Raw genomic sequence first — 14,256 nt, forward strand, 5'->3', positions numbered from 1 at the left:
AGCATGTGGAAATGCAGTTCTCTTCTCTAGCAGGCCTCACCAAATCCTTTGCTACATTCAGGGTTGGAGTTTGGAGGAGCCAGCTATGATATTTACCACCTGATTAATGTGGTGTGTCAACAAAAGACCAGAATCAAAAACCACCTCTAAGTTTAGAAACTCTTGGATTTTTACAGGTTGCACATGTAAAGAAGAAGAGGGGAAAAAAGAACTGGGAAAAGGAATCCCTGTGTGTATATAACTGAGTGTGTGTGTATATAATATGTTTATTACACAGAATTCATCAGTATACATTACAACACAGGTTTTGAGTTAGAAAACACATTATTTCTCATCTTTGTAGTATCAAAGTCATTATCACAACTCCATGTAATTCCAAATGTCTCCAGCTGTTCCTTTCTTTGACACATATGCCCTTTTGCTTTTGAATGTTGGAAGTGTGGAATGGATCCAGTGATGGATACTTAATTTTGGAGATGTCGCCCTCCCTGCAGTGGCAGGCTGGTTTTTATAGCACAAGGACTGAGAGCTTTTTTCTCTATTTTTTATTTCCAATGCTGCAAATGCTGGTTGATTTTTTAATATTAATAAAAGTAAATCCAGTGTTAACCTCATCTTCTCCTTTGTATTTTATTATTTATAAACTAAGACTTATATTTACTTCACAGGATAATGAGAACTTCACCCGCTGGCATTGGTTTTCTATGCTGTAGAGCTCCCCTCATAGTAACTCTGCAGGGGTGGAGCTGCGGCACACTGGACTCTGTGGGAGCTGGGGTTAGTGTCACCTCTGAATATGCCTAATAAAGGTTTTAGTGCCAGAAGGATGTGGATTCAAGGGCCCGTCCTTGCCACTTCCTCTGTGTAAACCAGAGGGCTGTGACAAAATCCCATCCGCTAAAATTCTTGCCAATGGGTTAAATGATAATCCCATTGAAACCAATAAACTGTGTTCATTTGCTTTGCAACATTAGTTATCCTGCAAGCAGGTGCTGTTGGGGCCAAACCAGTTCTTAAGCAAAGAGAACTGGATTTGGGGGCGTGTGGCTGCTGTGCTCTGCCATCCTTGGAGAGGATGCTGTGTCAGCTCCACTCTGAACATGAAGCCTGATCCATAACTCCATGAAGTCAATGGCCCAATGATTTCAAGGGCTTTGGATCAGTTCCACTAGTCAGGGCAGAGCAGAGGCATAGCCCTGCCCTCTCCCTGTCCGCTTTGGACAAGGGAAGTAGCCTTCTGAATTCTTCGGCTCCCTGGGCCCAGGGCTGCCACTGTGACCAAGTCCCACATTGTAGTGCAGAGAGGAGAGCACCCCCGCATTCTCTGCCTTGCTGTGTTTACACTAGGGTGACCAGGTAGCAAGTGTGAAAAACTGGGACAGGGGGTGGGGGGGTAATAGGCCTCTATATAAGAAAAAGCCCCAAATATCGGAACTGTCCCTATAAAATTGGGACATCTGGTCACCCTAGTTTACACCCATGTGTGGGCAGGACACAGTTTTGCCCAGCTTGCTCCCAGGGAGACAACACTCACAGTAAATTGTGCAGATCTGTGACCCTCCCTGTCCTTTCCTCCACGAGCAATTAAAGAATTAACAAGCTGCATTTAAATTATCCTCCTGGGGCCCCTGAGTTAACCCCTCGCTGAGCTGACTGGAGCAGTTCACACCACTCAAAGCTGTTGTTCCAGGCCTTCTGCAGACTGAGGCCTAGTCTACACTTAAAATTTAGATCTACATAAATCTACATTTAGAGTCACACCTTTGAGCACTGTAACTATGCTGACCTAACCCCCAGTGTAGATGCAGCTAGGTTGACGGAAGAATACTTTAGTCAACCTAGCTAGAATGTGGTGGAGAGATATTGAACCTGGCTGAGTTTCCTTCCCCAAGGGACAGTTCTGCAGTCTATCCAGATAATTCAGCAGCCTTATGGGAGGCAGCCAAGATTCTCACTTGTTGGTGGAAGGAGGGATCACAAGCCTCGTGGCCCATTCTGGGGAGGGGAGTGCACGGTGCTGCTCTCCTGCAATTCCCTTTCCCACCTTCATCCCCTCCCACCACCAGCCTTTGGAATGGCACAGTCAGCGGCTGAAGGGCTCTATGTGCTAATATGAGAGACCAATGGTTGCCTCAAGTGGCCTGTGAAGATGGCAGAGGGGAAGTTAAACAGCGAAAATGGTGGAATCCCTGCAAACCCCTTTTCAAAAAGAATGATCTTTAAAATGTTTTTCTTGGGAGACCACCACAACATCCCAGGGACATGTGCATTGTGCCTGATCTTGTGGTATGCTGAGCAATCCTCAACTCCCACTATATTTAGCCTCACAGGACTGGGCCTCAGCTCCAAAGGGCAAATCCTCGTAAGGGCAGAGCACTGGAAACTCTCATGGACGTCAGTGAGGGCAGGAGCAGGCCCAGACTTTGAGATGTGCTTGAAGCGTCACTTAACCTCTGGACTGAGTGGTAGAAAGTGATTTTGCCTGCAGCAGCATGCATGTTGATGCAGCTTTATTTTATTCTTCTCTTAACAGAGCCCCTTGTTTGCAGTTTTAAAACTAGCCTGAGGCCAGCACTCTTTTTCTTGTGTACTTCCAAGTGTCATCGTTAGACAGCCTTTGGAAAATGAATTTACTTGTGCGTCCCACTTTAGAGTTTTCCCCAGCGTCACTTGGTGCATCACATTTGCTGCACTGTTAATTTCTTTTCACCAGCCACTTTCCTTAGCAAGCAGTGTGTGACTAAGTGTGAGATGGATGGATGGGTGCATGATAAGTCAGTAGGTGGCAGAGCTGAGCTGGCATCTGACATGCTGCTAGCGATTTAACATTTGTAGTCAAGCATCTTTACAAGGGAGCTCTGCTAGCAGAATCACTTTCTGAAGGCAAAGGATAATGAAGGGTTATTGCAATCTCAGGCTAGTGCCTGGCTTTGGCTGAGAAGTCTGCCATTCCAAAGGCTGGTGGTGGGAGGGGATGAAGGTTGGAATTGCAGGAGAGCCTGTGGCAAACCAGCTGAGCTGGAAAGAGCATGCAGGCATTAAGTTCTGGCAATAGTAGTGGCAGTGGCGTTCAGAGCTTCAGCTCCTTATAAAGAAACCCTTACACTAGTGGCCACAAACGCGACAGCTTACAGTACTAACACTGCAGTGTTGTGGGCTATTATTACGGTATCAGTCATATTTGTTGTGCCCCAGCCTTGTCTTGCAAGTGGTCCTGTGATACCGGAGCATTAGCTTTGGCTCTGATCATGCTTGGGTTGTGTTCTCTGTTTGGCTTGAGGTACTAAATGGAGCACTCTCTGGGGATTTCAGCAGCATGCAAATTGCCATTTTAGTGCAATGATCCCATCTGCCCCCATACTAATCCTCATGTTAAGTCCCAGACAGGTGGTGAGGCTTTTATGGAGAAGCTATTTGGACATGAAGGTTTTCCATCATCTTTATGGCCAGGGTCTATAAGATTCAGCCTGTGGGTCTGAGTTGCACTGACCCTGGATTGTCTGCCTTTTCTAGTGGGCTGAGCTCCATTTTTTAACTCAGGAATATCTCATGTTCATGGAAATATTATTGTACGTGAACCTGAGCAGGGGCCAAAATCCAGGAAGAAAGGCTGCCCATGCACCACCGTTTGTCTGAGCGCCCCTCAGTGCAAAGTCACCCAACCCCTTCACAAGAACTTTTGAAATGATTAAAATGCTTGGGAAAGTAGATGAATGGTGGCCTTGCGACTAAGGGCATGGCTACACTGCCATCAAAGACCTACAGCCCGGCCAAGGCTGGCCCAGGTCAGCTGACTTGGGTGCATGGGGCTCAGGCTGCAGGGCTATAAAACTGCAGTGTTGACATTGGGGCTCGGGCTGGGATCTGAGACCCCATGGTGGGGGGACAGACTCAGAGACCGGGTTCCAGCTCGAGCCTGAACAGCTACACTACAATTTTATAGCCCCTCCGCCTGAGCCCTGCAAGCCTGAGCCAGCTGACCCAGGCTCTGAGACTCGGTGCAGCGGGTTTTTTATCCTAGTGTAGTAGACAGTCCCTTAGGTGTGTGATGGGGACACAGGAGACCTGTTCCTGACTCAGCTACAGACTCCTCTGGAAGACACAATCTCTGTGCCTCAGCTCCCCATCAGTACGACGGGGACAATAGCGCTACCATGCTTTTTTTACCTTGTCTGTTTAGATTGAAAGCAGAGACTGTCTCTTTTGTGTGAACGCCCAGTGCCTGGAAGGGGGTCCTGACCTCCGCTGGGGCCTCTAGATGCTCATTTTAAATATTAGTAATAATAAGTGAACAGGTGCTGGAGTGATCATTGGGTGGATTTCTTTCTTCACAAAACAGCATCCGCTCCTCAGCAGGCTGGCACACCTGGACCCTGACCTGGCTGAGCCATCCAACGTCCGAGGGATGTTCTGGCATGAAGGGCCCATCTGGTCCTTAGCCCCTCTGCTGAAGTGTGGCTAATGGTGGGGGTAATTTTCATTATATGGAAATCTGTCCACTAGAAGATGGAGTGAAACTGCCCACTCATATCACAGAGATGCCAGAATAGCCTTCAGATGGAAACAGCTTTCTAGGAGCAGCCTGTTGCACAGACTCAGATTCCTGTGTGTCCTTGCTCTGTGCAGTTCCCCTCCCATTCCTGGCTCCATAGTTAACCAGCTCTCTCAGACTGAGGCCTGGTCTACACTACGGGATTAATTCGGATTTAGCAGCGTTAATCCGAATTAACCCTTCACCCGTCCACACTACAGAGCCAGTTAATTCGAATTAAAGGGCCCTTTAAATCGATTTCTGTACTCCACCTCGACGAACGGAGTAGAGCCTAAATCGATTTTGTTAATTCGAATTAGGGTTAGAGTGGCCGCACACCACCGAATTACTGTGTTTAAGTTAATGGGGTAGTGTGGCCGCACACCACCGAATTAATGTGGTTAAAAACCGAATTAAGGTGCTTAGTGTGGCCGCGCACAATCGAATTTATACAACCTGTTTCCCAAATTCGAATTATCTAAATTCGGATTAATCCTGTAGTGTAGACATACCCTGAGTGCTGGTCCTGTTCAGGGGTGCGGTCCTGCCCTCTGTGGCAGCCTCTCCACTGGCAAACCAATCACTGCACAGACCTTTTTATTGTCCTTCCCAGTTCTTATTACTCTATCTGTTGTATGTGCTTACCTGGCCCCCATCCCCCTAGTATCTGAGAACCTCCGCATCTTTAATGTATTCATCCTCACAACCCCCTGTAAGGCAGGGAAGTGCCATCAGCCCCATTGTACAGATGGAGAACAGAGGCAATGAGAGACTAAGACCCAGATCCTCAAAAGGTATTAGGTGCCTCACTGAAATCTATGGCACCTAAATACCACTGAGGATCTGGGCCTGTGTGACTTGCTTACTGTATAGCTCTATGTCTACGGTGGAGCAGGGAATTAAATGCAGGTCTTCTGAGTCCAAGGCTGCCATCTTAAGCACTGCACCATCCTTACTATTATTTTATATTACAGCAGCACCTACCTCACCTGTTATATTAGGTGAGGTACTTGCACACAGTAAGGGACAGTCCCTGCTGTGAAGAGTTTACACTCTAAATTGATGAGCTACACAAAGGAACTATTATCCCCATATTACAGATGGAGGAAAACACAGGGAGTCTGTGCCAGTGCAGGGAACTGACCCTAAAACTCCTGAGTGCTAGTGTCATGTCTTAACCCCAAGGTCAGCCTTCCTCCTTAACATGTGCCAGCTGTTTATGTAACCCACACCCACCCAGTGTGGCTCTGTCCCCAGTTAGTCATGGTTGGGCCACCCACAGGGGTTGATGAGCATACTATGGCCTTGGCTAACACAGGTAAGTATTTGAGCTCAAGCAGCAGAATCTCATGCTTTAATCTCATGCCCTTGCTCACCCACCCTGGGGTCTGTCCTCATGTTAAAAAGAAGAAAATTAATTATTAATATTTCTGCAATGGTTTCCAGAGCAAAGCTAGCATTTATTAACCTAGTGGGGGAGGCCAGGAAATGGATTGAATGCTGAGCCTAAGAGCTCGATCCTGCAGCTGGTCCTATTCCAGCAAATCATTTAAGCACATGTTGATCTTAATGGGGAGTACTCAACATGTCATATTTAAGAACATAAGAACGGCCATACTGGGTCAGACCAAAGGTCCATCTAGCTCAGTATCCTGTCTACTGACAGTGACCAATGCCAAGTGCTTCAGAGGGAATGAACAGAACAGGTAATCATCAAGTGATCCATCCCCTCTTGCCCATTCCCAGCTTCTGGCAAACAGAGGCTAGGGACACCATTCCTGCCCATCCTGGCTAATAGCCATTGATGGACCTATCCTCCATGAACTTATATTGTTCTTTTTTGAACCCTGTTATATTCTTGGCCTTCACAACATCCTCTGGCAAGGAGTTTCACAGGTTGACTGTGCATTGTGTGAAAAAATACTTCCTTTTGTTTGTTTTAAACCTGCTGCCTATTAAAATTTCATTTGGTGACCCCTAGTTCTTGTGTTATGAGAAGGAGTAAATAACACTTCCTTATTTACTTTCTCCACACCAGTCATGATTTTATAGACCTCTATCATATCCCTGCCCTTTGTCATCTCTTTTCCAAGCTGAAAAGTCCCAGTCTTATTAATCTCTCCTCATACAGAAGCTGTTCCATACCCCTAATCATTTTTGTTGCCCTTTTCTGAACCTCTTCCAATTTCAGTATATCTTTTTTGAAATGGGGCGACCACATCTGCACGCAGTATTTAAGATGTGGGCGTACCATGGATTTATATAGAGGCAATATGATCTTTTCTGTCTTATTATCTATCCCTTTCTTGATGATTCCCACCATTCTGTTCACTTTTTTGACTGCCGCTGCACATTGAGTGGATGTTTTCAGAGAACTATCCACAATGACTCCAAGATCTCTTTCTTGAGTGGTAACAGCTAATTTAGACCCCATCATTTTATATGTATAGTAGGGATTATGTTTTCCAATGTGCATTACTTTGCATTTATCAACATTGAATTTCATCTGCCATTTTGTTGCCCAGTCACCCAGTTGTGAGAGATCCTTTTGTAGCTCTTCGCAGTCTGCCTGGGACTTAACTATCTTGAGTAGTTTTGTATCATCTGAAAATTTTGCCACCTCACTGTTTACCCCTTTTTCCAGATCATTTATGAATATGTTGAATAGGACTGGTCCCAGTACAGACGTCTGTACAGATTCCCATTGAATCTGCAGGAGTTGCACTCACACTGAGTGTTCCTGGTTTTGGTCTTGACATCTGAAGGCAGTAGAAGTTGGGGGATGCTCATCACCTTGCAAGATGGGCCCTAAATAAGCTACATTGTGTGACCAAACCCTGTCCGCCGTAGATTTGCTGTTAATCTTGTGTCTTTTGCTACTTCATCTATGGGTCAAGACAAAGGAGTTAATACTAATGGTAAACCCTTTAAAGATGTGTGACATACTTGATTTGTGGAAAAAACTTTTGTACATGCTAGGGATGGTGACAAAACAGTCCCACAATCATGTTGCTTTTCAGCTTATGCCTGTAAATGGGCTGGAAGCTTGGCACAGAAGCAAAAGCATAACAGGCCTACGCTGCTGTGTGGAGGGGGAAACTGAGGCACACCGCCTCATGGCATTGGTGGCTAAATGCCAAGACTCCTACACTTTAACCAATGTTGCTATCTGAATTCTGTTAATGATACTACACCCCAACATGTTTTCAGGCACCCAGGGACGAGGAACCCAGAACTTTGCTAAAACACCTATGAATGATATCATAAGGTTTAAAGGTACTGGAAGGGGGTGTGACTGGAGACAAACAGGGATTTTACATGTACTGCCTCCACCATGGACAGTGTCCAAGTCTCTGGCCGTAAGTTCAGGAGGAGGGTGTGACGTTGCACCCCATACTGTTTTATGGAAATATGCTTATGAATGTAAATATGACAACTGGAATATGTTTTATGCTACATATGCCATGTAACATATCTCTGCAAAGGTTATGATCTACTGAATATATTCATCCTATTTGTATGCATGTATAATTTTAATATCTGAAGTTATGAGCGTTGGCTCTATGCTTGTATTATTGGCTGTAGGAAGCACATAAGGCAGATTTGGTCAACATAGTGTTAAGGGGTTCTTCAAGTAATGGGGAGTACTTAACTAGCAATGGACTTTGGGAGCTGCCAATCCACATCTGAGCTTTCCTGGGAACATTCAAACTAACATATAAACAATGGCGTTGGCCTGCAAAAAACTGAATCATTCATAGATGTGGGACTTGCCCAGGTGGCTACAGACTCCATCTTGTTACTGTGATTTTGCACAGGAGAACAAAGGGATTTCCACCCACAAGAGAGAATATAAAAGTCCTGGAAACCCCTCCATTTTGTCTTCAGCTGGCTCCGGAGATAGCCTCTCCACTCCAAAATGATGCCTGAAAGAAACTGGAACAAAGGACAGTAACTACGCGGGTGTGAGTAATTGCTGGACCCAGATTAGGAAGGAGTCTAGTCTGTGAAAGAATTTATTGGAACATCTCTGAGGGTGAGATTTACCTGCATTTAGTTTCCTACTGTATTAGGCTTAGACTTGCGTGTTTTTCTTTTATTTTGTTTGGCAACTTACTTTGTTCTGTCTGTTATTACTTGGAACCACTTAAATCCTACTTGTTATACTTCAAAAAGTGATTTTATTATTACTTAACCCAGAGCAAGTAATTAATACCTTGGGGAGCAAACAGCTGTGCATATCTCTCTATCAGTGTTATAGAGGGCGAACAATTTATGAGTTTACCCTGTATAAGCCTTATACAGAGTAAAACGGATTTATTCGGGGTTTGGACCCCATTGGGAACTGGATATCTGGGTGCTGGAGACAGGAGCACTTCTTAAGCTGTTTTCAGTTAAGTCTGCAGCTTGTAGGAGACGTAGTTCAGACTTGGGTCTCTGTTTGCAGCAGGCTAGCGTGTCTGGCTCAACAAGACAGGGTACTGAAGTCCCAAGCTGCCCGAGAAAATGGGCTCAGAGGTAGTCTCAGCACATCAGGTGGTAGTCCCAAAGGAGTTTCTGTGACCCAACCGGCCACAGGGCCCTTATTGGTTTTGTGTCTCACCCACCATGTAAGCAAAGGAGCCTTTCCAAAATTCTTTGGGCCTGATCCTGCACTGTCCTGCACCTTGTGTTATCACTTACCCTTGTGAAAACCCAGAGCCAAGTGGGTGTAAAATGCTCCCACCATGTAAACAAGTGGAAAATTCTGACCTGGTAGCATTTTACACCCACTTTGCAGCAGGTGTAAATCACTACACAGAGCACAAGGCAGGGGTTAAGCAGCCCCTGCATTTTGAATGTTATTTCCAGTGTGTGGACAATCCCATGTACAGGTGATGGGGTCACAACAGAAAACAGCTCTAAGTACATTGTGAGTGACCCGCTAACTTTGGAGAAGGGGCACACCTAGTCTCTGGCAGGTTGTTGCAATTGCTCACTCAGCTTGCGTCTTCGTTCAGTCCTCTGTGTGTTTTTGTTTTGCTGGTTAACACGGCAGAGATAAAAAACACTGTCACGTATCTATTTCAGGAAAGGCCTAGGAGTAGGAGTGCCAGCGTAATGCTGGGACCCTCCCCGCCCACCCTGCAGAGTTGCACTGTAGGAAGATGGCGTTGGCACTTAGAAGGGCTGGGGGCCTCCCGTAGCTTTTGCTCTTCCACACACCTACTCTTTTCTGTCACAAGATAAAAGGGCAGAGCCCCACTTGCGCATTTCAGTTTGGCTTTGATGCGCGCAAGCCTGTGAAAACTGTATTGGTGAAAGCTGCTTTCGGCATGTGCTACGGCTGGCCACGCGCTGCTTGGGGAGCTCGTGGGGCGCTTCTGCCTGACGGGTTCTTCCCCTATGACTCAGACAGCAAGGCTTTGGCAAGGCGAATGCCACAGCGTGGAGCTTTTCCAGGGTCTATTTTTAGGAAGCAGGGAGTGGTAGGTACAGCCGCCTCAGCGAGCAGTTTCTGATGCTATTTGTGTCTCAGTAGATGCAGTGGGATGCAGCATCACTTTTGAGCTGGTGAAAGTCAAAGGTGCCCTCCTGGTGAAAAGATGGTGGGTTTAGTCTTATAATCAAGAAGCTCAGCCAGCGGCACCAAAGCCATGTAATGAGCATTTGGAGGCTCATGTTCTGCTCTCATCAAAGCCAAGTGTGTGGCCTGAGCTACTTTTCTGTGCCTGGCCTTGGCTAGAGAACAAGCCACCATCTGGGGGCCTTCCTCACGCTCCCTGTGACTTGAGCCCCTGGAAGCAGCACTGAATAAACAGACTGCAGTCGCTGTCCCTCCAGACAGATGGGGTGCAGAGTAAGAAAGGTTGGAAGGAAAGAGGAACAGAGATATCTTCCTTCCTGCAGCAGTCCAAAGAGGAGAAGAGGGGCAGGGAAGAAGACAAGATTATGGGAAATGTAGTTGCAAAAAGCCTCAGAGTGATTGGGGCATAGTATTCTGATGCTGCTGTGTCAGCACGTCACTCTGCGGTTCTTTTTAGTTGCTCTCTGCAACTCCATTTGATGACTGATGGAGTGTTTCTCCAGAATTCAGCCTGGCTGCTTTGAAATGTGGAGCCAACCCTGGGACCAAAATATAGTACGGTAGATAGGGCTGCATATGCACCATACTGGCAGAGCGTGTGCTGTGTTCCCTAGAGGAGAAAAATCTATTACTGCTGCTAGCTAGCAGAGTTACTTCTTTAGGTCAAGTGGTGGAGGTCTCTGCTGCAGTACTGAAGGCAGAGGTTTCAAACTTGCTGAAGGTTGTTACACATTCTTATATCTACATGCACCAATTATGTATTTCCACGTTCAAATGACAATTTGCAAGTGCAATACTTGGTTTGTACATGGCCATGATAATGATACTTTTTTTAAAAAAACACAGGGCTGAGACCTTTTCACAATCACTCCTGCATGTCCTTCCTGTGCTAATGTGGACTAGATATAACTTTCTATAGTTAAACTTAGGGAGAATCAAACATAACATTTCTCTTTATGCTGATGGCATTTTGCTGTTTTCTGGCTATATTTGTTCCCTGTTTGCAAAGACCATCTTGAAACTTGGGGCTGATACCTGGTTTTCTAAATATATTGTTAAACTGAGGGCCTTCAAATTCATGTGGCAATAAGAGAGAGGTGCTATAAAAAAGTTACAGCTGGGGAAGCTAAAATATTAATGCCCTCCATACCCCTGAATCTACATCCTCTTAAAGATTCTATACCTTGTATCTCCCTCAGCATTGCACCAAATCGCCTTTGAGACTCAAAATAAAATCCTCCCTTTCACTGTATTGCTATTAGCACGTTGCGCTATGGCATGTTCATTAAATGCAGGACACGATAAAGCATCAGGGGGGCAAGCGGTATATATCAGCTAGCCAGACGCAAACCACTAGTGAGAACACAAAATCACACCTTTCATCAGCGTACTCAATGGTGCGCTGCAGCAACCCTACAGTATTTGCCAGAACATCAGGGGAGGCTACCGGATATTTTCTTAGTAAACAAAGCTGAATGCTCTAACCATAGCTGTGACAATTTGCTGATCAGTGGAAATACCCTAAGTAGGTCACTCAGCATCCAAGCGATGGATCACATTTTCCCATCCTGTCACACAGCAGGCGGTGATCTGGCTGTGAGAGAACCCTGCCTGGTTTTGGTTCAGGAGGGGGTTTGTGACTTGGGCCCTGGGATTCTGTTCAAAGGGGTTTGGGCGTGAAACCATCCCAAGCCCTGCAAGTCTGCATTGAGGGGTTCAGCTCAACAGATTTCAGTTCCCGTGGGGGAATCCGACACAAACTAAACCCTCCCCCACCCTTCACATCCTCCACTGGGGCCTTTCTGTGCTCCCAACTGCCCTTCCACCTCAGACAGTTAAACCACCCACTGGGCCACAGGGCCCTTCTGTTACATCCACCAAGTCTTCCATACTGCCGGATGACTGCTTCCGCCAAGCATGGTGGGGAGGCGTGCAGCATGGGCTTCTGCCTTCTCAAGGGCCCTGTGAGGACAGGGTGTACCTCCTCATACCCTCCACTGCCCTGATCTCACCAAACATTGGGCTGGGCAACTGAACGCTTTGGCAGGGTCCAGGGGGATGGAACTATAGGACCGGGTGTTTACAGCATACTAAAACCACTGCAACCTCCTTCTCCTCCCTAGCCTTCCCAGCAGCCCCATATACGCACATTGATCAAGAAGAGTGACAAGATGGAGCCATTTGGAGACTCCCAGGAGAGCTCCCTCAGTTTGGAGGAGCAAACCACCTATTGAGAATGCTCAGTCAGAAAAGGATGGAGCCTCCCAAGAGCAGCTTTGCCCAGCCCCACTGAAGTCCACAAAAGAGTCACCGCCATCTCATGGTCAAGGGTGTCAAAGTCAGTCAGCAGATCTACTGCTAGCATCACTACTCACTCAGCCAGAGCAGTCTCAGTGCCACGCCCCGGTTGGTACTCAACCCCACAACAGTTCAAGACCTCAGGCTGCCAGACACTCAGTTACTTGGCCACCAGCTTTTCAATAATCTTAATCAGAAAAGGTAGATGAGATACAGGATGGTGATTGGCCAGACTGCCAATTTCAAGTGAGCAGAGGCCAGTCTTCTTTAAGAGAAGTTGTCAACCTTCCCTCTCTCACGGGGGGCATTGGTAATTGCTGCCAGAATCCCAGATGTACTATTCTCCCATAGAGTCATTGTTCAAGTAACTTTGTGCCAAGACTTTCAAAAGTGACTAGTGATTTTGGGTATTCAACTTGCAACACCAGAAAGGGGCCTGGTTTCAGAAAGTGCTGAGTACCCACCTTTGTAAGTCAGACCCCTTTAAGGGTTTCATGTTGGGCACCAAAAATGGAGGCCACCCTAAACCACTTTTGAAATCCTCTGCCTTTTGAGCTAAGTTCTAGAAAGCACCATCTCCTCCCTGCAGGGTGCATGTCAAGGGCTTTAAGAGTTTCCGGTGTTATTCAGAGGCTGTGCTCATTTCGGTGAAATAGCTGCTGGTACTTATCCAAACGATGATTTGAATGAGTTTCATCTGCAGGTGACAGCCAGGGTTTAGGAATATCTGTGCAAAACCTCAGCTGCTGTTCTTTATAAAACGCTTCGCTGTGGTTTCACACATTATTGACACTGAAGGATTCGGGGAAAGTATTAAGTAACGACTTAATGTAGCACTTTTTTCTCTCATTTAAACAGTTCCTTTGAAAACTAGTCTTAAATTCAGAAGAAACTTTGAAGAAGTCAGGAAAATGGAGGTTATTATCACATGTGCTTAAAGAGCAAGGATGCCCTTGTAGTAAAGGCACTGGGCTGGAACTCAGGGACCTGCGTTTGATTCCAGGCTCTGCCACAGATTCCCTGTGTGACCAAGTCACTTAATCTCTGCGAGCCCAGTTCCCCATCTGTAAAATGGAGATAGCCCCACTGAACCCACTTTCTGTCTGCATTGTCTATTTAGATTGTAAACTCTTTGGGGCAGCAACTATCTCTCAGCACATGTCTAGAACACGCACACACATTTGTGTCCTAGCACAAATCTTTGCTGAGTGTCTAGTTTAGCATTTGCAAAGGTCTCAGGCAACTTGAGTTTAACAGGAACAAAATGCTAGTCTCCAGCTACTCTCAATGTGTGTGTACAATGCCTAGCAAAATGGGGCCTTGAACTCAGTTGGGACCAATGGGCCAAATCCAAAGCGCATTGAAGTCAACGGGAATCTTTCCACTGATTTCAATGGGGTATGTGTCAAGCTCTCTATTGCTACCATAATACATATAATAATAATAATAAATAACTGTAGCCGGGTGGTTACTTGCTCCTGCTCTGAGGGGTTTAAAGACAGTCCTTGGAAAGGGCTGGGGTTGAGTCAGAGAGAAAACCCTAGGCTGATTGGGGAAACAGCCGCAGCTGGGCCATGCCCCAATCAGGCCCCAGCTGGCCTGTATAAAGATGCTGGGAGCCAGGAGCTCAACAAAGTTTCTCTCTGTTTATAGAGGGAGCTGGGCCTGGCTGCAGGGAGCTAGAGACAGAGAACCTGAGTGGAGCAGGGCTGGGGAGCTCCAGCCTGGAAAGCCCCACGCTGCGGCCTAGCAGAAGGCTGAGGGGTACTGGGGGTTACAGAGGGCAGCCCAGGGGTAGGCCAAGGCAGCAGGTCCAAACCCAACCTTGCCAGTGATGAGTAGGCTGATACTGCAGTCTGCC

Source organism: Terrapene carolina, unplaced genomic scaffold (genome assembly GCF_002925995.2).
Source record: "Terrapene carolina triunguis isolate 2854851 unplaced genomic scaffold, T_m_triunguis-2.0 Scaffold131, whole genome shotgun sequence".
NCBI lineage: Eukaryota > Metazoa > Chordata > Testudines > Emydidae > Terrapene > Terrapene triunguis.